This window comes from Rhinatrema bivittatum, chromosome 3, assembly GCF_901001135.1.
Source record: "Rhinatrema bivittatum chromosome 3, aRhiBiv1.1, whole genome shotgun sequence".
Lineage (NCBI taxonomy): Eukaryota > Metazoa > Chordata > Amphibia > Gymnophiona > Rhinatrematidae > Rhinatrema > Rhinatrema bivittatum.
Window position 1 is genome coordinate 48,432,875 of NC_042617.1, and position 7,668 is coordinate 48,440,542.

Consider the following 7,668-nt stretch of genomic DNA (forward strand, 5'->3'; position numbering starts at 1 on the left):
TTTTGTTGAAAAATTGGATGAAAGATAAAATTACTGAATTTTAAGCATCCTTCTTCTGGAAAATAAAATTTAACAAAGTGGGTAGAGACAAATACTAAAGTAAAAAAAAATTAAAGTATTTAAAATGTTCATCTCATCAAAATCACAAATTTAAGATACTGATGCCAGGTGGGGTTTTTGGTTTTTTTTTAAGCATAATTTAAGCAGGAAGACTAGAATAGTTCCAATCTGAAATGGTTTTGCTTTTTTTTTTTAAGCTTTAGAAAATGTATATTTTTAAATGACTAAGACTGGAATTTTCCCATTTAAAAGGGAAGCTGACTAAGGATGTCTTTCTGTTCCATATCCGCCACATGAATAATTATACAACTGATAGTTTGAAGAAAGACACTTGCTTTATTGCCTAAAAGCGTAAAACAAGAGAAGCTGTATGGTGTGGATGGATGTCCCTTGGGAGGACAGAACCTGAAGGAAGGGTGTCATTTTGCCTTCTGATAGGAATGTGGTTTTCTTATTTAATGGTTGGGAGCATCACTCACACTTTTAGTAAAAGTGAAAAATGCTGCAAGTCTGAAAGCAAGGTGCTTCTGTGAGAGTGTAATGTGTATGTGAGACAGGGAGGGTGCTTCGTGTATGTGAAACAGGGAGGGTGCTTCTGTATGTGTGTGGTGTATATGTGAGTCAGGGAGGGTGCTTGTGTGTGTCAATGTGTGTGCGTGAGAGAGATGGAGCATGTTTTTGGCTGGCTTGTGGCTGTGAGAGAGGGCATGTGTGTGATTGAGCCTGTTGGTAAGTGAGTTAGAACATGTGTATGATTGAGAGCATGTGTGTAAGTGAAATAGAGAGAGCATGTGTGTGATTGAAAGCCTGTGTGTAAGTAAGAGAGAGCGAGAGCATTGTGTGATTGAGAGAGACTGGCCAGAGAGGTGACGTGTGTATGTGTGAGAGAGACTGATCAGGGAGATGATTGGTATGTGTGTGCTTGTGTGTGAGAGAGAGAGAGAGAGAGGGAGAAAGACTGGTTGGGGAGATGATTGATGTGTGAGAGACAGAAACTGGTCCTGAGGGTGTGACCGGGGTGTGTGTGTGTGTGAGAGAGAGAGAAGAGACTGGTTGTGGTCCCTAAGGAAGAGGACTGTGAGGACAGCTTCAGCAACTACTGCTGCTTCTGGTGTGGCCTGCAAGGGAAAGGAGTAGGAGAACTGTTGGAGAGGGTAAGTAAATATGGCTTTTTAAGTTCATTGACTACCATTTTAATTTCCATTTTAATTATTAGGTAGTATGTAATGTGTCTGCTGTTTGAAATATTTTATTGGTGTTTGGTAAAGCTTTCAAAATTTGCATGAGTCTTTAATTATTGGATATTCTATTCATCAGCTGTTTTGAAATTATTTTATTTGTATGATTTTATAATTATGATTAATGATTTATATATCTTGATTTTATTGATTTGTTTCACGAGGAATGGTAAAATTTTTGTTTTTCCATTGTTACACTTTATAGAGTCTGGCGTGATGCATTTTACAGTTCAGTTTTTGTCTGCACACTTCTATTTATACTTTATGTGGCTTTATTCTGTATTTGGTGAGGGTCTGTCTCTGCTCTGTGTGTGTGACCATTATGAGAGATTCTGCTAGCATATAGTGTCTGTATAGGGATCTATAGCAATCGGGTTTGTTTTGTTTCCTCAGTAGGTGGTGTATTGGTATTCTAGGACCCAGTGTAATATTTACTCTTGCTTTTTCACAGGTAGGGTGTTTGAGACCTTGGTGTTATTACTGTTATGTTACGATGGGATTGCAGTATAGATTTTGAGTGTCTTTTTTGCGGGGTTTTGTGTTAGTTCACAATGTACCTGGCAGTGGAAGGTGTTTGTCCTGCTGTTACTGTGAGGTGACACCAGAATTTGAAAATATCTTTTAGTATGATGAGCTGTAAGGGAAACATCCAAGCTCCATTGTTTGGGGGAATTTCAATGGATGCACAGAGTTACAGAACTGGAGGTGCAGGATTTGTATTGACATTCTGTCCCTTCCTATATATTCCAGACTTCACTCTCATAGCCATATAGAATTAGTTGAATGAGGCTATCAAATAATTTTTATAGTGTGAAATTGGCCAGCTTTTTAAAATTACGCAGAAGACCATTTGGACTTTTTTATTAACACTTTTTTTTTTATAACCAATTTTAAAGCAGGATCCATGCTATAGAGGTGGGTGAGATGAAGAAATGTCATTTTGGCTCCCCCCCAACAATTATTCTGTCTAGAGACGCCACTGATTTTCTGTGACCTTAAGCATTAGTACAAGAAGGATTAAGGGGAGATGTTGGAGAGGCACACAAATGCATTGGCCCCAGGGTGCCGGAGACCCTTGGTGAGCCACTGGGTGCGAGCCATATGGGGCCGCAAGCAGTGGCAAAGAGGAGTGGAGATTTGGCGGGCCGCGAGCAGTGCCCAACCTGCTCGTGACCCAGAAAACCACATAGTCGGCGGGCGTGATCGAGAATGAGGTAGGAGTTGGGGCCGAGACTGGGGGGTGGCGGCATGACTTGGGGGGGGGCGCAAGGGAGAAGGCTCGCCTAGGGCACCAAATCCCCTTGCACTGGCCCTGATCCTGCATCACAGACTGCTGGTCCCATCTTCACCAACTACCAGGAGGATTCCTGCACTACTCTTTAGTGAGTACCTCTGTGATCCAGCTCTCCATTTCCACCCACCAGGTTCAGGTTATCCCGCTCTGTGGAACACTACCAACCTTGTACATCTGGATGAGACTTATCCATCTGAGGCTGTCTCAATGTATTGGCACCTTGCTGGACTTCAGTGCCATCTCTTCCTGCATTATTACCATCTATCTACAGCAGTACAATAAAGTTTTCCATCTCCAGTGTCTGCTCTCTGAGTCTCGCCTATCGCTGTGGTTCCCCATGGGGCCCCTCCCCATGGGAGGAGTCAACTCCACAGTGACTAAGAGTCCACACTATGCCTCAAACCCAACACCCGCATCACATACAGCTCTTTTGGCTTACCACATCGCAGATGTATGACTCTGCACTTCTTGGCATTGAATCCTAGCTGTCAAGTCTTTGACCACTTTTCAAGCTTTTTAAAATCATTTTTCATTCTCTCTACTTCTTTAGGCATGTCCACTCTATTGCAGGTCTTAGTATCATTCACAAATAGACTATATATATATTGAGCTTTCCCTTCCGTCCTGGAAGCTTACATGGTTAACTCACAATCCTATATGTGATGGGTAATTAAGAGCAGGAAAAACACTAAGCCCTTTCATGAAATATAAAAATCAGAGAAGAAAAATAACCCTGTTGTTCCAAAATGTACACAATTGTATTTAAAATGTCTCCAGAAGTATCTATTCATTTCTGTTCAAGGTTGCCATTTAAAATTTACACCTCAAAGAGGCTGCTGGACACACCTCACCCCCCAAAAAAGAGAGGACTTTTTAGCAAATGACCACATGGTTATTTAGCCTTCTTTTATGGAGATACTTGCTGTGACATGTTTGGTGTAAGAAAGAGTTAACAAATGCTTGCGCCTCCATTGCCAAATCATAAATCAATTGTTTGTTCCCATGGAATACCTTCAGTTTTGCTAGGTAGTGCAGATAAAATCACACATTTAAGGTTACCAGCTTAGAACACAGTGAAGAGAAGGCTTTGCATTTGGCTGAGACCAGTAGTCCAGGAAGATCAATATCGATATGCCGTCATCTATATAAATAAAAATGTAAATGTTCATTTGTTCAAAATCTTAAATCTCCGAAAATTCTTCACTGATTGCTTTGAAATTTTGACACAACGTTGCATTCAAATACACGCGTGTTTTTATATACCTATATTATATAGATGTGATACCTGTGACAGGTAAAAACATGCTTTTTTTGAAAAACAGCGCCATCTGTTGGACATAAAAGCAACACACGCTATCTACAATATAAATGGGCTCTGACCGACGAACCGCAAATGCGCAGTAGAGAGCAGCTCTACCGCGCATGTGCGGACCATAGATCTCTGCGCTACATGCTGGGTGTCACAAAGGGGAGGAGGAAAGGGCAGACGAGTCGCCGCTCCGAGAAACAGCTCAGCCCGTTCCTCTGCCGCTGGGGAAGGGGGGAGAGAGTAGGGACTGCCGGACAGTTACCCACAGGAGGAGGAAAGGGTAGAAGAGTCGCCGAGCCAGTCCGTCCACCTCCAGGTAAGGGGGGGAGGGAGTTGGGACGGCTGGAGCAGAGCAAATGCAGTAGAAAGTGGCTGTGAAGAGATCACAAGCAGCTGCAGCCTGCAACAGCCAAAGCTCAAAGAGCTGAACAGAGAACAGCTCACTTAAACATATTAGAAACATGCGCTTTCTCTTTTTTTCTTTTCCATTTAACCAGACTGAGCCACAGCAATGCATGGCCAGGTACAGCTAGTACATAATAGATCTGTTTTTCCAGTAAGCCTCTAGTATCTCTGTATTATGAGCTGAATTGAGAAGTTTGGCTATGACTGGACGAGGTTTATTCTGAGCTGTGCTCTCTCTATTTGCAGTGCACCATGCCATTCACTTAGAGGCAGCACATGTGGTAGCCAAGCCTCAATAACCAGTGCTATTTTGACAGCAGAAATAGATTTGGGGAACCCAATAAAATGCAGATTACCCCATCTTGATCAATTCTTGAGGTCCTCGAGTTTCTCCTCATATTTAGCAGTTAATGCTTTCAGGGTCTCCATTTCTGACTCCAAACCTTGTGCTTGGTCATCAAGCCCGAGATTCTGCTCTCTGCCTCTTGGAGATGCTTTGTGGAATCCAATATCATGGCCGAGATCTCATCAAACCTATCATAAACCTTTTTAAATTTATTTTCTAGGGCTACGGCTACTATTGCCACCATTTCTGCAAGCCTTGATCTGAAGATTCAGAAGCAGAAAGGGAACTGAACCAAATCATGATGAACCTAGAAGATGTGGTAGGCCTGATTGACAAACTGAAGAATAGTAAATCACCTGGACCAGATGGTATACACCCCAGGGTTCTAAAGGAACTAAAAATTGAAATTTCAGACCTATTAGTACAAATTTGTAAACTATCATTAAAATCATCCATTGTACCTGAAGACTGGAGGGTGACTAATGTAACCTCAATATTTAAAAAGGGCTCCAGGGGCGATCCAGGAAAATACAGAAAAGTTAGCCTGACTTCAGTAGAGATGTGAATCGGAACCGGAATCGATTCAGTTCCGGTTCTGATTCAAATCGTGCATTTTTTTTTCGTCCGGCCCGATCGTTTTTGTTTTTTTTTTTATCGGCTGCGCCTGATCCGATAAACAAAAAACCCACCCCGACCCTTTAAAACCATTCCCTTAGCCTTCACCACCCTCCCGACCCCTCAAAAAACATTTTAAAATTACCTGGTGGTCCAGCGGGGGTCCCGGGAGCGTTCTCTCATGCTCAGGCTGTTGGCCGATAAACAAAAAACCCACCCCGACCCTTTAAAACTGCTCCCTTAGCCTCCACCACCCTCCCGACCCCCCAAAAAAGTTTTAAAATTACCTGGTGGTCCAGTGGGCCCTGGGAGCGATCTCCCGCTCTCAGGCCATCGGCTGCCACTAATAAAAATGGCGCAGATTGCCCTTTGTCCTTACCATGTGACAGGGTAACCATGCCATTGGCGCCGGCCGTCCACTAGATGGCCCTTACCATGTGACAGGGTAACCGTGCCATTGGCCGGCCCCTGTCACATGGTAGGAGCACTGGACGGCCGGCGCCATCTTTAAAAATGGCGCGGGCCATCCAGTGGACGGCCGGCGCCATCTTTAAAAATGGCTCCAGCCATCCAGTGCTCCTCGGCGGTGATTAGACCCTCGGGGTCCGAGTTACGACAGAGTGGTGAAAATTTACTACACAAGTGGCAACCACAAATTAAAGATACGTGCTCTGTCGTTTTCAAACTTGTCGGGATTCATAATTATATGTGAGACGGAGTGATACTTACCATCCGTCCGGTCATCAAGCTACGAGACTGAAATGTGATTGCTAAGTTTCAGTCAGGTCTATCCTGTAAAGTGCGGCCGCGTTTACCCTGCTCCTAAGCCGCGTTTTACTCACTTTCCGGCCGCGTTATCCCTTCCTGCGATCCCGAATCCACTTTAACCTACTCCTACCGCGTCCTAAAATCCCCGGCCAACCCCTTCCGCATGAGGCATGGATATTGCATGCAAACGAGTGAATTAGCTATTCCCTAGCATCCCGTAACCCGCGCCCCGATTATCTCTATCTTTCCCTGCCGTTTTGTCGCGCGTTTAACCTGCCATTGAATTGTCTATAGAATTTATTTGCATAAATGCTCTTTACTTGAGTAAATGGCTTAGGAAAATTGTTAGTATGCAACATTTACTCATGTAATGCTTTGAATATTCTCTCCTATGATGGTAACTTTCAAACTGGTGTGCTTACGCACATTTGCACGCATATGTTGGCCCGCGCCCAGGGATGTGGTCACTTTATAACATATGTGTGCATGTTATAAAATAGCCTGGCTGCACGCACATGTGCACCAAATGTTAAGTGAGGGCACACATGTATGCGCTTATCACACTTCTACCATATAAACTGGGAGATTTTAAAAGAGGCACGGGCCGATGCCATTCCCAGTTTTACAAGTTTGTCCCCAGTTCACCCAGTTAAGAGATAGATCCTCCAACACCCCTGGTTTGATAGCCTTTACTCCCCCCAGTTAGCCCTGACTATTAAAACCCTGCAGATCTGCCTATTAACTTACGTCATCCATAGACGAAATAAATGCGGCAGGGGGCCTTGGCCCACATCAGGTCACGTCAGTACTTACGTACATATCTTAGGTTCACGCCCCAGAATGCCCATGCCCCACCCAGAACATGCCCATGCCTCGCCCTTTTGAAAACTTTTGAGATGTGCGCTCTGCGGGAGATACGCACGCATCTTGGCGGCTTTTAAAATCTGCTCTGTGCCCAACTTCTTCATGCATCCCCTAACTAATGCACGCATCCAGGGTTATAAAATTCACCTTACTGTGTGTAAGTGGCTTTTGGAAGTTTCTACAATAGTAAGTTATATTTATGCATGTATCTCCTTTGAAAATTACCTCCAAGCTCGTGAGGGTTACCTTTCCACAACACACATATTTTTTAGCCACATTGAGGCATTCCCAGCAGGGTGTTTAGGTCGGGGAAGGAAAAGCATGCATGCAAATGGTATTTTCAAATCTGTGCGTTATTTCTCATGTGGAGAGTCCCCACATAAAAAGCAGCTGTAAATGTCCACGGGTACTTTCTACCTGTGGCAAGTTTCAAACTGGAAAGCATGTGCTCCCACTCGCTTTGCCAATTGTAGAAGGTCAGTGGGTAAAAAGTGGCCACAGACTTTGTTTCGAAACACGTCATTTGAAAATTGCTCCCTTTCAGTGAGATCCACTTTGCATTTTTCAAATGTCTGAGGCTGATTCGGAAACTCAACTTAAAAAATGTTCCTTAAATCAATCTGGCTAGCCCCTGAACTTTTTCCAGGTCTGTGGAATTGTGCAATGAATGTCTTCTGAAGAAGTCCACGTATAATGACGGGCTTTATTCTGGCTGGCAGCTCTCACAAAAGAATTCTCGGAACCTGTGGGAGACTGGGGGTGGGCAAGA